Here is an 18,636-nt window from a genome sequence, read left to right as displayed (position 1 = left end):
ATGAAGTTTCTCCCGAATATCATGAAAAATAGTCACCAACGGTTCAATCTTTTCCGCGTAATTATCCCTTTTTTCAGGCAGTAACTGAATACCGTCGGTGGATTCCACTTCACCATAATAATCGCCACTAATTGGTACATTTCTACCGAAATTCAAAAAAACTGGCGAATAGCCCGTCACCTCGTGTTTAGCCGTGTTCAATGCAAACGCAATTTTTTGTAATTCCTTATCCCAGTCACAATGATTTAGCCCGTCAATGTAGCATCGGATAGTTGTCCCTACGGTTTGGTTTGTCCGCTCTACAAAATCACATTGTGGTGAATATACTGCTGTGAACCAAATTTTCTGAACTTTGTATGATTCGGCCAATTTCTTCATGGCGCGACCTGCAAATTGGGCACCGTTGTCAGCAATGATGAACTGCGGAACTCCAAATTTCAAGAATATATCAGTTTCTAAAAATTTGACAATATATTCCGCCGTGGCTTTTCTCAGAGGATGTAGCACAACGTATTTCGTAAACCAGTCTGATACGACTAAGAGAAAATTATTTCCACGCTTAGATCTGGGAAAAGGTCCCATTAAGTCTAAGGCAATTATTTGCCAAGGAAAAGCGACATTCTTCTCCTTTCCCATTAAACCCAAACCTGGTTTATTAAAAATTTTCTGTGCCCCACAAGTTTTACACCGACGGATGAACTTGACAACATCTGCCCTCATCTTAGGCCAATAGTATAATTCACTCACTCGTGCAATTGTTTTAAAAAAACCAAGGTGACCGCAAGTCGGAGGTTCGTGTAAATCTCTAATGAGTTGATTGCGTTTTCTTTTCGGCACAAGAATCTTCCACTCGGAAATATTTGTTTGGATTGGATTGTTCGACGTAATGAGTTTATAAAGAGTTTCATTTTCTAATTTCCACTGTGGATACATATCAGGGTTGTTACGAACTTTATCTCGCATATCACGGTACCATCCATCCAAGTCATCTTCCACAATGGTCAAAACGCTCACCTCATTCATTTCATGAATACGCGAAAGAAAATCTGGCACAACATTATCTTTGCCTTTTCGATGTATTAAATCGAAATCAAATTGCCTTAATCGTACTGACCAACGCGCTAGTCTACCTGTTGGATTCGATAGTTTGTTCAACCATAGGAGGGAGTAATGGTCTACTATGACTTTAAATTTAACACCTTCTACGTAAGCTCTGAATTTTTCCAAACAAAATAGTAACGCCAAAAGTTCTCGCTCCGTCACCGTATAATTCTTTTCCGCGCGAGATAGAGATCGGCTTGCATATGCAATTACCTTCTCTGTGCCATCATGACATTGTGTGAGAACTCCACCTATGCCAGTAGCGGATGCATCACTCTGTATAGTGAACGGCAAGTCAAAATTAGGAGAGGTGAGTATGGGAGAGGCCACCAAGGCTTCTTTAATTTTTAAGAATGCCTCCTCAGCTTGAGGGGTCCAAACGATGCTTTGATGCCTTTTTTTACCTTTCAGTAAATCATTAATGGGCGACAGTAAAGTTGAAAAATCTTTAATAAAAGCTCGGTACCAAGAGCACATTCCCACGAACCTCTTTATTTGTGTAGTTGTATTCGGGCGTGGAAAATTTACCATACAGGAAACCTTCTCTGGATTCGTTTTCAAACCGTTTCCGTCAACAACATAACCTAGGTATTTAAGGCAGCTCCGAAAAAATTCGCACTTTTTCAGGTTGACAGTCACGTTAGCTAGTTTTAACCGATGGAGGACTTCCTTAAGTAGGGCAACATGTTCTTCGAAAGTGGACGAAATTATTATGATATCATCAATGTAGACAAAAATTTTACCGTCGAATTCAGGGCCGAAAAGACTATCAACGAACCGTTGTTGAGTTTGGGCGCTATTTCTCAATCCAAAAGGTACAACAACGGACTGATATAGACCCCTTCCAGGAATGCTAAAAGCGGTTTTTTCCTTAGAAGCCGGATCCAGTGGAATCTGCCAAAATGATTTCCTCAAATCAATGCTACTTATGAATTTTGCCCCAGTAAGTCCGCTAAGAATACGATCGATACGAGGCAATGGGTAGGAATCGTGTTTAGTGACTTCGTTCAATTTACGCCCGTCAAAACAAAACCTATATTCGCCGTTCTTTTTCTTGATCAAAAGGACTGGACTACACCACGGAGAGTTCGACGGTTCTACAACTCCCAACCTCAACATCTCATCCAATTCATCATTAAGGAGTTTCATCATATACGGCGACAACGGATATTGTCTCACACGAATGGGTTTTGCATCCCCGGTGTCGATAGTAAGATGAATTTTATCTGTTCTACCTAAACGACTTTCACTGCTAATCCCCTCGAAAGATCGCAGTAAGTCATCAACAATAAGACGTTGTTCTGAATTTAAACAATCTAATTCGCACGTTTCGCATTGTAAACTTTTATTTGAATCCGAGGTTAGTAAGGAAATATTATTTTTCTGAACGTTCCAGCTACCTTCAAGATAGTCTATCCTAAGAGCAAATTTTCTACAAAAATCACTTCCGAAAATTACGTCGTGAGCAAGACTTGGAACTACTAGGGCTTCCAGGAAATGACATTCATCGTCGATGACGATAGGTAAATGCACGAGACCGGTTATTCGCTGTCTTTGATCATCCGCTGTATGTACAAAATTCACGTGAGCCGGAAAAATTTTCAAATTTAAACGGGACAATAGTTTCATACCACCTTTACCCACGATAGTAGCATTAGAGCCAGAATCTAACAAACCAATTACAGGATAATCCAATATATTAACTTTTATAAAAGGTCTATTATCGAATTTGCGTTCACTGAACAGCTCGGAGGTGCAATAGTTTTGAAATGAGACATCCGGTGAATTTTTAGTTTTTAGTTTACATCTGTCAAAATCGAGCTCTTCGCGATTGTCAAAATTTATTTTACGGGCCCTTGATGAGTTTGAGTGGGATGGGCGACGGGCCTGAGAGAGCATCCCTTTACTCAGTTTTTTGAACAATGATTACATGTATGAACTGTAACATTCGGCGAACCACAACGGTAGCAAAACTTGGATCGCTTCGATCTACATTGACTGTAAAAATGACCCGCTTTATGGCAGTTCCAACATTCTTGAACACTTTTATTACCTTTAATTTCGGTATCGACACGTTTCGGAGATCCTGAAGAAACTTGAAATGAATTAACAGTAAACCTTTTGGGTGGGAGGTTTCGGTTCCCGACATTCCCACCGGAAACCGACTTAAGATTTGAACCTGTCTGATCGCGATTTCTGTCATTGACTTCGATATCCAGAAAATCATCATCCTCCAAACGTTTTATTAACCCATGTAGTTCAGAAATTGTAGAAGTCTCAATAGTTGCAATTGCTTTTCGGTAAGGTGGTAGTAAATTTTTTCGCAAATATTTCAATTTCGTCTGTTCCGCAGGAGGTCGTGTTAAGCGATTAAACAACTCGTTAATTTTTGCAAAATAAACTGTAACGCTTTCCGTTTCTAATTGTTGTCGACTTCTTATAGTTTCCCATAGTTCGTCGTCATGATACGGTGATTGAAAATTTTTCTTTAACAATTCTACCAAAGAGTCCCAATCTTTAGTTTAGTTAACTACCTGGCGGAACCAACAAAGAGCATCACCTACAAATAAGTCCCTAGCCGATTCAAATAATTCGGTTTTAGTGACGTGCCGTGCCTTTCTGAGATCTTCAACATTTTCGAGAAATATCATTAACTTATTTTTATCACCATCAAAAGTTTCTCCCCATTTATAAACAGGAACAGATTTAGTACCGGAATGATTTGAAATAAACTGAGAAGCACTGTTGTGGTTCACAAAATTATTATTTGACGCACTGCTCGTGGATTGAAAATTACCAGAAATGGATGGATCAATAGGTTCCTTAATTTTATCATAAATATCTGCCTCTAAAGTTAAGCATGTTGCATAAAACTCGTTTTTAAATTCTTTACGAGGTGCATAATCCTTTTCTTTATCATCCTCAGGCAAAGGCAAACGCTTTATACGATCCGTTATATGAGCAAGGCGTGATTTTACTCTCTTAAATACAGAATCGGAACTAGATCCTTCAAAATCAATTATAAGTAAAGTAATCGATTCAAGGGTGGTGTTTACTTCCTTCACCTCAACATCAAAATTGAATTCCGGATCACGTAATTCTGAAAAATCTTCAATGCTTTCTCTTGCCAACAACCGCCTTAAAATTTTCCTTCTATCGTCTATTGATCTATTGGATTTGACTCCTCTTATTCTAAGTTCATAATCTAATTCGTTAGTTAAAAGATGTGTGGGATTCATGATTTCAAACACAGACTATACTATATACTATAAACAATAAGCGAATCAAAGAAATGATGATAAAAAGTTCAATACATGTGTTATCGGTTTCGATAATAACACTGAGGTGCTACATAAAAAATGTGATACGCTAAACCTGACAATCTCAAGAACATTTCGCTGAGAAAATACAACCTGAATACTGAGTTGAATTACAAATTTGAGAAAATCACAATCTTAATAGTTTATTCATAAGTCATCAGAAAATGTTTCAAAAAAAAACAAGAAAATAAACTGTTTCAACCAATCTAAGAAAAATCTAAAAATTCAATTCAGGCTGCCCCACGTTGGGCGCCAAAATTGTGTCACGTATTATTCACAAAAAATGGTATATTTTTTTTTGTATGGTGAATTCAAACTTGACACTAAGCGTACGGCAGCTGTTCGCCGGGGAGCATTTATGGGCATAGGTTAATTTATCCTTCTTACAGACTTCTCTCAAACTCTCTGAATTTAAACTTAAAAATTTGGGCGCCAATTAGTTTGTGAAAAAAAAACATAAAAGTGCTATTCGTAAACCAAACTAATAAATTTACGAATGTAAATATAGGAAAATGGTGTACAAAATTCAAGCAGTAATTTCACTTCAGGGTACAAAAACACTTTATTCAGGGCACTTCCTCAACTTCAGCAGATACGTACTCACTTTTCAAAGGGGTTAGTTCTTAGAGTAGTTCGGTGATGATGGCCAGAGTGGTTGTCTTGGAAGATATGGTATCGGCAATCAATGTGGACGACGAGAAGTCAATGTCGAACGATAATTCCCTTCACGGGAAAGAGAAAATTCCAAATGCAATCGACTAATTTATAATGACTGAATGAATCCCTGTAAGTGTACACGAATTATTAGCAAAAATCCGAATGATTAGTTTGAACTCACCTTCTAGAAAGGGATTCTCGATAAAAAAGTGTGAAATTCCGTTGATACACGTTTACGTCGAATTTATCAAATCCTCTATCGAGAAGAAATCGGCTTAGTTTTGCATACGATCAATCTCAGAGTCGGAATGATTTCCCTCGCGACAAACATATTGTCCAACGCGTCGAATGTGCGCGACACCCACTTCAAGACACCACCACCGAAAATTATTTTAAACAGATATCTATTAACAAAGGTACATAACGTTCATAAAATTACAAAATCCAACAATAGATGGTACATTCATCGAATTGATAATTTATTGATTTATAATTTTTCCAACAGATCAAGAGACGGTAGCATTTATACTGATTTATTCTGTTGAAGTATTTTCCGAACGTTACAATTTGCCAAAATAAACTCACCGATCTAGTGGAACCACTTCAGAATTTCAACCGCGCTAATGCGGCTAACGAATCTTCGCGAATATTCACAAGATTAACACACATTCGGGGAAGACTGAAGTGCTTCCGAAGAAGCACAGATACAACTGATCGAACAACTGAAGGTGACTACAACTAAGGCCTTGGAGACACTGGAGCAACTGAGTAGTAGCAACACCCGTGGACAGCCATCCAGTCGGCAGGAACGGTCCCTCTTGGATATGAATATTTCCAGTTCACCTGGGATGTCCCCGATCCAACCGGAAAGAGCTGAAACATCCCTGATTGATCTTGGAGATGGGGTCCATCTTCCGACAGCTGCTGATGTCTCACATACTGGTACACCTGTAATGAATAAAACATAAGAACATGTCATGAACGAGACAAGGCGGACATGTAGAGCATTACTGCGGCAGTTGCCGGCAATACCTGTCACACAGTCACAGGACTGTGGGACAGCATCACCTGAAGATCCGACACAGAGAAGATGGATTAATTCTACCCGCAGAGTGTCTTTTCCACACTAACCTTCATCTTGTGTCAGCTCTGGCAGGACCATGACCAGAGAGAGTACCATTGGAGCCGGAACCTCGACTGTCACCGGTGCCAACCATCCCTGTTCACCGGTGGCACAGGTAGTGTGAGCGGCTTCATCGAGGAGGTGGAGAGATTGGCCGAATCTCGTAAGGTGCCACTAGAACAAGTGTTCGAGTCAGTTTATGAGCTACTGCGGAAGGATGCCACGGATTGGTTCATCCCCAGGAGGGGTACATTCAGGAACTGGCAGGATTTCGAGGAGCAACTTAAGGAAGCATTTCTACCGGTGAACTATGAGGAGAACCTGTTGGAAGAAATAAAAAGGAGAACGCAGGGCCCTGATGAAAAACTGCTGATGTACGTCACTCGAATGCAGAATTTGTTCCAGATGTTAACATACAGTAGACCAACCGAAACGGAACAAATCCGAATCATCAGGCAGAGGTTGTTACCGACCTTACAACAGGCCTTAGCATTCCAGGAGACTAACACCTATGATGAGCTCCTGCGAAAAGGAAAGGTTTTCGAGTTAGTACAGTGGCAAATGAGCCAGTACACCAGGCCACCGTCGAAACCAGGTCTTCTTGACGAGCCCCACCTGACGTATCGTCCGTCGCAACAAAACCGGCAACAGGCCAGTTTCTCCTTGGACATCGAAAACATATCAGGAAACTCAGTACCACCAGTACCAGTAGGTCACAACAGACCACAAACACCGCCGTCACCACCTAGAAACACCCAGCCAAGACCAGATCGCCAACAGCACGAGTCGACAAGCAAAATACAGGTTCACCCAACCGAGCTCCATCACCTATACCAACACGACGATCAAACCAACAAGGAGACTGAAAGGAAACACAGGGAAACCGGACTGATCCACCGACGAGGAAAGTATCTATCCAAACACAGTGCTTCCGATGTGGTGAATACGGCCACATGCGACGGGAATGTCGAGGACGACCGAGGTTGTTCTGTTCTCGTTGCCAGAGGAAAAACATTCGCTCACGCGGTTGTCCATGCCGTCCGGAAAAAAGGGAGGTATGGAGAAGGGGTCGACCATATCTCCGGGGACGCTGACTCCTATGGCATCGACCGTGTGTATCGACAACCGTCCGCTGGTGGAAGTAAAAGTAGCCGGGATGCGCTACAATGCACTGATTGACACCGGAGCCACAGGAGGTTCATCAGTCAGAAAGTGGCAGAACAATGTGAACGCAAAGGAATCACGGGAAAACCTGTTGAGGATGGTTTTGTGGTAGTTGCCAATGGTCAGTATACCGTGACGCCGAAACTTTATACTACCGCCATACACCCCAGTTTTCTGAGGAAAATTGGAGTTCATTTTAGTGCATTCCTTTTGTTTAATATTTCCGTCTTTGAAAATATTTTAATTCTCATATATTCCGTACGTTCTTTCCGATAGGCAGAGTAAATGTAAAAAACCGTTTATCAGTGTTCAACGTTGTTCTTCTTGCATGCCGTTGAAGATTTCGACGTTTTTCTGATGTTGATATGCGATAAACCGGAGCTGACGACGTTTTTCATTCTTGTCGTATTCTGGAATTTTCAGATTTTAACCGTGAGGGGGGATTTTCCTATAAAAGCAAATTTTCTCCCGTGACGATCACTTTTTGACTTTTCGCTCTTCACTTCAGTCTTTAACGTGGTGACTTCTGCTTTTGATTCTGTTCTTTTCACTTCAGTTAGTTTTATGCTCCGTGCTTTCTACGATTCGCCGTTTAACAATAATTTTGTGTTGCATCAGTGATATTAAGAATTGATTTTTTAGTTTTTTTTCTTCCCTTCGATTTTCGCGAGTGCCTGAAATAAAGGAGGTAGGTCCCTGTTTTAACCGTTCAGTTTCTTTGATAGACCTACACCGGTTGCTTCTTTGACTTTGACACTGCTGTACTGTATCGCTTTCTGTTGTATTTTATTGTTCTTTACCCTGTTTCGCGAGTCTGACTTTTCCCTTCGCTATCAGTCATGGTGCGCAAGCCCTTGGGGTACCGAAGGGAAAGTCCCATGAACCCCCCTGTCCGCGTCACAAGCGTTGAATCCGAAATCTCTTCTTTTCTATCAGTCATGGCGCGTTATAGCCCTTTGGGTAGAGAGTAAGAGATACCGCTCGTAGTCAGTGAAATCCCGTGGTTGCGCTAAAAATAGACCTTGTAACGGGTTTTCCTCGGTGTACTCGAGCGCCAGCTATTCTTTAAGGGAGAATAGCAAACCTACCCTGGCAGCTACTAGCCGGAGACAGGGTTCCCTGGTGTCTAGGGTGTTAGCGACGCACAATGATAGGCAGAATCAACGTATACAACTTTTATTGTCGATTCGTAAAAGGAGAACACAAATGGCACTACTACAAAATTTTTACAGTGACTCGAAATCGGTGAGATTTACAGGGGCAAGACGGACGGAATAACACTGGATCCGATCTCAAACGTTATACGGGGGTTAACGGACTAGTTCGCCAGCCAGAACCTGAGACGTACACTTGACGGACAGATATTGGACTTCAGCCAGGTAAGGGGATGAAAGACAGCACAGAATTACGACGGCTCACCCTTAGGCTCGTTCGGCACTCCCCGGGTATCCACACCAGCGGAATACCTCCCTAACCGTAGGGGTGAACACAGGAACGTGTTAAAAGACGGGAACTGAGGAAAGGGTGCGCCACCCCAAAGTGTCCTCGGTACCCCCCGGGTATCCACACCAGCAGGGTACTTTAACGACAGTAGGGGTGGAACTAGATAAGACGGGAAATTTCGGGAAAGGGTGAGTCACCCCAAAGTGCCTTCGCCTACCCCCTGGGTATCCACACCAGCAGGGTACGTTAATGACAGTAGGGGTGGAACTTAGAATCGGGTATGAGAGGGATGTAGACGGAAAACTGCAGTTCCAATATTATAAAAAAATTAACGGCGTGTCGTCTTACCTCTGGTTCGATATTCCGCCACTTACACTCCGGACAATCACCCAATATGGTGAACAATAAAAAAAACTAAAGAAAAATTCTATCCCGGACTAATGAAATTAAAGAGAAAAAAAATTCTAAACTCAAAAATACTTTTCTAAAACTTGAATGCAGAAAGCAACGGCGGACGGTAATTAACGGCAGCGAAGTTTTACTCGTAGCGTACTAATTCGGCGAATAATTAGAAGTCAATCGTAAGTGAAATGGCCTGCGGGGGAACATCTGATTTTATACCCACAGGGGGGGTGCGGAAATCAGATGTGCCCGACAGTCGAAATTCGGTAAATTTGCGTCGATGAAAACGTCTTAATTTCGACTTATCTGTGCTAGCGAACAAAAAAATTCGGTTATCTTCCAATTCAGGATGTTTTATATGGTGCGACATCGTTTTTAGGAAATAAAAACGGAATAAAAACGGTACGGTATGTTTACAATTCCGAACGATGTCGGAATCCTGAATTGGAAATTGAAAATATTTCTCGGAAAATTAATTCAAAACAAAATTATTTGAAAATGAAAACTGAAATAATTATTCTAAAATGAGGGGGTAGGTTTGAAAACTACCCTCTCGTTACATCCCCCGGGGTTCGGTTGAAAATTGAATCCACGATGAAATAGGGGATTAAATTTTTCACAGTGAAATCTACTAAGTCCGGTTAACGGTTTGACTATTCACGGCAAGACGATTGAGATCGGATTTACATTAAACTGGTTCACCTAATCTACTCCATGTGGCGTATACTCGGCTAATGCTATCTCGGTTACTCCCACTCTATGGTCTGCGATGACGGCGCTCTTCGATGATGCAGCCCAATTGTCAAATTTCGCCGGGTGGTGCCAAATTTCGATTTCCATTTCCATCGGTGAAAGAAATGCCGGAAAATAGTGAGTACCATTTCGATTTGTCATTCGTTGTGTTATTTCTGAACCATTTTAGGGTGGACTTCGCAAAGCCGGATCCGGGCACATGTCATGGGGGTTAACAGTTACCAATATCATCGAACCAGGGTAGTTTGGAATACCAGACAGCGTCGTTGGCTCCCCCTGTGACGGTGGTGCAATTTTTCTATGGTGTTGGAGTCAGCAGCAGTTGTAGGTTGCATAAAAATGAGAGAAAAGCATTTAGTATACTGATATCCTGGAGCAGAGGGATAACAGGGTGTACGGTGGAATTTCGGAAGAAACGGTAACTACGGTCAGTAATTTTAATAAGAAGATACAAATATACTGTTCTATTTCACTTACCGTTCAGGCCAGTTTGTAATATCGGTGTAAGCTGTGTCAGCCTTCTATTGCTGTTTTCTATTCGGTTATTGTATTCAACAGTGACACAGGGGTGAAATAGAGACAGACAGGACGGGTGTATCTCTCTTGTTATTATCGGTCCCACAATTAAGTAATACAGAAAAATTGAATAAACGGTAACGGTTCCTGTTTTTCCAATGAATTAACGGAATTTTCTGTTGTAGGTATTGTGGGATACCACTTACCCACTGGATGACAGTCAGACGGTCCTGTTTGGTGGTAATGAAAGCTGCACAGAACAAACAAAACTGTACGGAACAGAATCTTCCAACACTGGCAGACCAGGTTAGATCTTAGATCTATCGGTTATGGTGGAATTGCGGAAATATAGGTATGTACATTTTATCAGTTAATAAGGAGGTACAAGTATAAGGCTCCATTTCACTCACCTGGGCACTTATTCGGTGAAAGCAGCGGTAGTACCCCATTACTAAACTATTTACAGTGATGAATATTGTTTTTAACGGTAATAGAGGAGTGAAATAGAGTCAGACAGAACGGATGTATCCCATTTATTATCGGTGCATGCTATAATATAACGGTACGGTTGATTTTTATTTCGGTTGCTATACAGTGTACTTACTAATGATCAGACGGATGGAACGGTTTTAAATCCTTCACATGAATATTGGTGATTTTCTTACCACTGTCATCTTTCAGGTCATAAACAACGGGAGAAATTACTTTCACAACGGTATACCGACCAGAGAACTTCGGAGCCAACTTGGCTGCAAAGCTATCAACGGCGGATGACAACGGATTAGCACGGATCAGAACTCTATCACCGACATGGAAACGAACTTCTCTTCGACGGAGGTTGTAATGATGAGCCTGCTGCTCAAATGCACGGTACAACCTGGTATTGACAAACTCATAGGCCTCCTGAAGATGACGGATTTGTTCTGTACGGTGAGTAAGATTTACTCTACTTTCTTCTGGGCTTCTGTTTGTCTCCTCGGTGTCTTCGTCTTGAGTGTTTGACGAGTAGATTGCCTTTGGAACTGTTAATTCCCTTCCATAGTTCAGAAATGCCGGTGTGAATCCTGTAGATTCTTGTTTTGCGGTATTCAGGGCGAAAGTTAGTTCACCTAACTTCTCATCCCAAGTACGGTGATCGGCTTCACAGAACTGACCTATCATAGTTTTCAACGTACGATTGGCTCGTTCTACGGCATTGCACTGTGGTGTCTACGGAGGGGTGAAACGGTGAGCAATGTTTAGCTCTCGGAGACTGTTTTTGAACAGTCTACTGTCATACTGTACCCCGTTGTCAGATATTACCAGTTTCGGACAGCCATATCGGAGTATAACCTGTTCATATAGGGCTGAGTAAACGGTTTCTGCGGTGGCTTTCCGCAACGGACGGCATTCAACCCACTTCGTGAAACGGTCCTGCATCACCACTACGTAAGAATTTCCCTTCTTGGAACGGGGAAGTGGTCCAACCACATCTGTACAGACCTCTTGGAACGGTGCATCAGTCATTCTATGTGGTTGCATTTTTCCAGGCGTCTTCTGTTGTGGTATTTTTTACCTTTGACAGGATGGGCAGTTTCTTACATATTTTTCGACATCTCTGAACATCCCTGGCCAGTAATAATTCCGGGCTAGCCGAGAGATGGTTTTGGAGATTCCCAGGTGACCAGCTAATTCAGAATCGTGATTTTCTTTCAGGACCTCCAGTCGTTGTTCGGTGGGTACACAGAGCTTCCATGGTTGTCCGGATCCAACTTCAGTAAAGTCGGAAGAGTCCCAGAAGTGACGATACAGTTTCCCATCCTCAACGGCGTAGTCAGGGAAATCTCCTGGGCCTCTTTGTACCTCTTGGAGCTTTTTGTTGTACCAACTGCAGCGAACTTCGACGTCGGCCAGGCATACGGAATCTATAGACGGTAACGGGTTTCGGGACAGACTGTCGGCGACTTTGTTCAGGGCACTTTTCCGGTATTGGACTTCAAAGTCGAATTGCTGAAGGAAAACGGCCCATCGAGCAATTCTTCCGGACGGTGACTTGATGGAATTCAGCCATTTCAGACTCATGTGGTCGGAAATTACGGTGAAATGAAATCCTTCCAGGTATGGTCGCAGTTTCTCTATCGAGAAAACAATGGCGAGACATTCCTTTTCGGACACGGAGTAATTTCTTTCGGCGGTGTTCAAGGTACGGCTGACATAGGCGATCACCCTTTCCTCTCCATCAAGAACTTGGGTCAGGGCTCCTCCAAGGCCTACGTCACTGGCGTCTGTTTGCAGGACGAACGGTTGATTGAAATCCGGACAGGCCAGTATCGGTGATTCGGTCAGTTTTTGTTTCAGGAGGTCGAACGCTTTTTGTTGTTCCTCACCCCACTTCCAACGTGGTTTCTTCTTAAACAGGTGAGTTAACGGTGAAACGACATCGGAAAAATTCTCTATAAAACGGCGGTACCAGCTAGCAACTCCCAGAAAACGGCGCAATTCACGGATGGTTTTCGGCGCTGGGAATGCTACGATAGAGGAAACTTTATCCGGGTCGGTACGGATTCCTTCGGAAGTAACGACATGTCCTAGGTATTTTAGGGATTTTCGCACAAAGTCACACTTTTCGGGATTAAGACGAAGATTGGCTTCTCTCAACCGCCGGAATACTTCTCTTAAGTTCTCCAGGTGCTCCTCGAAAGTTTCCCCCAGGACAACTATATCGTCCAGGTAAGCGAACGCCTCCGGTTCCATTTCTGGGCCAATAACGGTGTCTAAGAATCTCTGGAATGTGGCTGGACTAGCGTGAAGACCAAACGGCATGACGGTGAACTGGAACAATCCCCTTCCTGGAACTGTGAAGGCAGTAATCGGACGGCTCTCCTATGCTTACGGTATCTGCCAATATCCTTGTTTCAGATCCAGTGTGGAGATGTATTTGGCCTTACGCAGTTTATCCAGAATCCCAGAAATGTACGGCATCGGGTATGCATCTTTTACAGACACTTGGTTGACGGCACGGAAGTCGATGCAAAAACGGTATTTTCCGTCTTTCTTCCTGACCAATACTACCGGTGAACTCCACGGTGACTTGGAGGGTTCAATCACTCCCTCAGCCAGCATACGGTCTACTTCCTGATTGAAGATCTCCTGCATTTTCGGGTTTAGGGGTCGGTATCGTTGTTTGATCGGTTCGGTGCCCGGTTTCAGTTTGATCTTATGTTCAATCAGGTCGGTTGTACCATATAGGTCTTCAAACTTCTTTAACTCTTCTTTCAGAAATGCCTCCAGCTCCTGTTTCTGGGACTCCGTCAGCTCCAACAGGTGTTCTTTGGCGGTGTGAACTTCTGCGGTGGTTTCGACGGGAGTCGTCGGTTTCGAGATCAGTCGGCCTTCCAGAAAGCACTCGGCGGTACTGAGATTTACGGAAAACTTGAAAGTCGACAGAACACCCATCCCCAGAATAATGTCAACCGGTAAGTTTGGTACCAGTAAGAATTTCAAATCAGGCAGTGTGTAATCGGAAATTTGCACGGTGGTGGTGTACAGTTTCGGTGTGACGGTGGTTTGTCCATTCGCTATTACGGCGAAACTGTTGTGCATTGTTTGTCCTGTGATTCCTTTACTTTCACACTGATCGGATACGGCCGGACTGCAGAAACTCCTGGTCGCTCCGGTATCTATCAGTGCTCGGAAGTGTTTGCCGGCTATTCTGACCTCTACTAACGGACGGTTATCGTTACAGGTAGTCGGTGCCAGTGGAGTCAAGATTCCGGGAGATGTGGTCGACTCCGCCTCCAATCTCCCCTTCAGTTTCCCGAACACGGACAGTCTCGTGAGAGAATGTTTTCCCTCTGGCATCTAGAACAGAAGATTTTCGGTGGCCTGCGACATTCTCGACGCATGTGGCCATATCCACTACATCGGAAACATTGTGTCTGGAAGGACACTCTCCTCCCTGATGATGGTTCGGTCCGGTCAGCGTGGCTATTTTCGGCTGGACGGCGGGGCGGCGGTGTTGCAGGTCTGGATCGACCTTCGGACCTGTCTTCAGAAGTCGGACGGTGTGATTCCTGTCGCTGGGCTATTGACTCTCTGGACTTGGGTGGCTCTGGACGGCTTTCCCTCGGCGGAGAAAGTCGTGTCTGGTTGGCTTGTGTCGGCGGGACTGATTCCCTGTGATCAGTTGTTTGGCGAACCTGTTCTCCGTTATCCATAAAAAAACTTGCTTGACATCGGTTCAGTTGACGGGGACTGTACGTCAAGTGAGGTTCTTCCACAAAACCTGGTTTGAAGGGTGGCCGGGTGTACTGGCTCATCTGCCACTGGACCAGTTCAAAAACTTTTCCCTTACGGAGAAGTTCATCATAAGTCTTGGTCTCCTGGAAGGCCAAGGCCTGCTGTAAGGGCAGGATCAACCTCTGTCGGATAAGCCGCATCTGCTCCACCTCGGATGGTTTTGCATAGGTGAGTTTCTGGAATAAGTTCTGCATCCGGGTAACATATAGAAGCAACTTTTTTTCAGGGCCTTGTGTTCGCCTTTTTATTTCCTCCAACAGATTCTCCTCGTAGTTAACTGGCAGAAATGCTTCTTTCAGTTGGCTGCTAAAATCCTCCCAGTCCTCGAAAGTACCTCTCCTGGGAATGAACCAATCCCTCGCATCCTTTCGTAGTAACTCATACACTGATTCGAAAACTTGCTCCAGGGATACCCTACGGGATTCAGCCAGCCTCTCCACCTCTTCAAGAAATCCGGTTACACTACCAGTGCCATCAAAGGAGATGTTCCATTTGTGTACCGGAACAGTTGGTACTGTTGATCGAGACTCCGGTTCCGATCTGGCAGGTGTTGTGATAATTGGCCGGTCAGAATTCATCCACGGTGCAGGTAAGTGTGGAAAAGACACCCTTCGTGTGGAATTAACCCATCTACTTTGTGTCTGACCCTCAGGTGTTGCTGTCCCACAGTCCTGCGACTGTGTGAGAGGTATTGCTGGTAATTGTTGCAGTAATGCTCTACATGTCTGCCTTGTCTCATTCATGACCCGTCCTAATGTTGGATTTCTTACAGGTGTACCGGTACGTGAGACATTAACTACTGCAGGAGGGTCACAACCATCTCCTAAGTCGATTAGTGATGTCTTAACCCTTGATATCCTCTCCGGTTGGATCGGTGACATCCCAGGTGAACTGGGCACCTCCACACCCAAAAGAGACCTCTGATCTCGGTTGGATGTCTGCGGCTGTTCATGATTACTTTTCCTACGCAGCTCTTCCAGTGTCTCCAACGCTTTATCTGTAGTCGCCTTCATTTGTTCAATCAATTGTAACTGTGTTGTGTCTGCGGTGACAATAAAGTTCAGCCTGCCTTGAATGTGTATTAATCTGGTGTAAATTCGTTAGTCGCATTATTATGATTGAAGTTCTGAAGGGATTCCACCAAATCGGTGAGTTTATTTTGACAGATCTCAATCTCGGAGGCGGGATTCAATGATGTTGGGGGTAGTAGAGGTTCATTAGACTGAAGCACCTGTCGTAGCAGACTCCGTTTGGTCATCACAGTACCGGGTGTCGATTGTCCCCTCAGTTGTAATTCGAATGTAAGTTCATCACTGAGTAACCGGTTCACATCCATGTTCGACATATTATATTCAACTAAGTCCGATTCAGAACGCACCAATATTTCACACTCGGTATGTCTTTCACAATCCGTTTAAGTTCTAAGTCCAACCCGGTAAGTTAATCGTTAGCCAACCTATTCACTTAAGTTCGAAGTGGGTATCGGTGTACCCCAAACAAAAATTAAGTCTAAGTCCCGGTGTATCAGAAAAAAGTCTAAGTCCCGGCGCACCAAAAACAATCTAAGTCCCGATGTATCACAAAAAAAAATTTTTCAAAAATTTTTAAAGTCTAACGTTACTCGGAAAAAAAAATTCAATCAGTCCCACTAAAGTCCGAAAATATTCGAGAAATGCCGCACACAATCGCAAGTCACTTCGTATAGTCCGAAAAATTTCCTGAAATTCGAATAGCACCAAAACGCACAGGTTAAATTCCAAACAGTCTTTCGAGTTCAATGGCCAGAAAATAAATCACAATAATTGACTTTCAGTTTTCAGAAAAAATCAGAAATAATCGGTAGGTCTCAACAGTACAGGTCAAAAGAAAATAGAAAACAGGTAGATAGGTTATCAACAGGTAATGGGTGATTCCCTATTGAACCGATAGGTAAATTACACCTATTAAATTTTACCAATTGCGACAATAAATTTTCAATTTTTCAAAGTCCGGAAGTTCACTCACCTTCAATGTGAAATTAAAACAGTTCAATTCAATAAATCAGAAATATGCAATTAGAAATCGAAAATAATTTTCACTGATATAACGGCGTAATAACAGTTCAGTTTTCAACAACTCAATACAGTAATCGGCAAAAAGAATAATCACAAATTATTTTCAACGGGCTTCAACAGTAGGAAAATTTCCAAAATATAGTCCAATTCAATTCACAGTATAACAGTTCAATATGGAGTGGCAGGGAATAAAACACAGTTCAAGTTTATTTCATAGTTTTCCGTTCAAGGAATTGTTATTCACTGTTCTGAGGTTTTACTCACTGTTTCGGGAATTCAATCACTGTCCGGTTAATGTCTCTCACCTCAGTTGTTTCCTGGTAGATTCTGAACGGTCCCTGCTCGTTGCGCCATTTTTGTAACGGGTTTTCCTCGGTGTACTCGAGCGCCAGCTATTCTTTAAGGGAGAATAGCAAACCTACCCTGGCAGCTACTAGCCGGAGACAGGGTTCCCTGGTGTCTAGGGTGTTAGCGACGCACAATGATAGGCAGAATCAACGTATACAACTTTTATTGTCGATTCGTAAAAGGAGAACACAAATGGCACTACTACAAAATTTTTACAGTGACTCGAAATCGGTGAGATTTACAGGGGCAAGACGGACGGAATAACACTGGATCCGATCTCAAACGTTATACGGGGGTTAACGGACTTGTTCGCCAGCCAGAACCTGAGACGTACACTTGACGGACAGATATTGGACTCCAGCCAGGTAAGGGGATGAAAGAGAGCACAGAATTACGACGGCTCACCCTTAGGCTCGTTCGGCACTCCCCGGGTATCCACACCAGCGGAATGCCTCCCTAACCGTATGGGTGAACACAGGAACGTGTTAAAAGACGGGAACTGAGGAAAGGGTGCGCCACCCCAAAGTGTCCTCGGTACCCCCCGGGTATCCACACCAGCAGGGTACTTTAACGACAGTAGGGGTGGAACTAGATAAGACGGGAAATTTCGGGAAAGGGTGAGCCACCCCAAAGTGCCTTCGCCTACCCCCTGGGTATCCACACCAGCAGGGTACGTTAATGACAGTAGGGGTGGAACTCAGACTCGGGTATGAGAGGGATGTAGACGGAAAACTGCAGTTCCAATATTATAAAAAAATTAACGGCGTTTCGTCTTACCTCTGGTTCGATATTCGGCCACTTACACTCCGGACAATCACCCAATATGGTGAACAATAAAAAAAACTAAAGAAAAATTCTACCCCGGACTAATGAAATTAAAGAGAAAAAAAAATTCTAAACTCAAAAATACTTTTCTAATACTTGAATGCAGAAAGCAACGGCGGACGGTAATTAGCGGCAGCGAAGTTTTACTCGTAGCGTACTAATTCGGCGAATAATTAGAAGTCAATCGTAAGTGAAATGGCCTGCGGGGGAACATCTGATTTTATACCCACAGGGGGGGTGCGGAAATCAGATGTGCCCGACAGTCGAAATTCGGTAAATTTGCGTCGATGAAACGTCTTAATTTCGACTTATCTGTGCTAGCGAACAAAAAAATTCGGTTATCTTCCAATTCAGGATGTTTTATACGGTGCGACATCGTTTTTAGGAAATAAAAACGGAATAAAAACGGTACGGTATGTTTACAATTCCGAACGATGTCGGAATCCTGAATTGGAAATTGAAAATATTTCTCGGAAAATTAATTCAAAACAAAATTATTTGAAAATGAAAACTGAAATAATTATTCTAAAATGAGGGGGTAGGTTTGAAAACTACCCTCTCGTTACAACCGTTTCTTCGCTATCAGTCATGGTGCGTTATAGCCCTTGGGGTAGCGAATAAAAGTCTCGAATAGATCCGCCCTGGTTGTGTT

This window comes from Coccinella septempunctata, chromosome 1 (assembly GCF_907165205.1).
Source record: "Coccinella septempunctata chromosome 1, icCocSept1.1, whole genome shotgun sequence".
NCBI classification, from domain to species: Eukaryota; Metazoa; Arthropoda; class Insecta; order Coleoptera; family Coccinellidae; genus Coccinella; species Coccinella septempunctata.
This window is presented reverse-complemented; position numbering follows the sequence as displayed.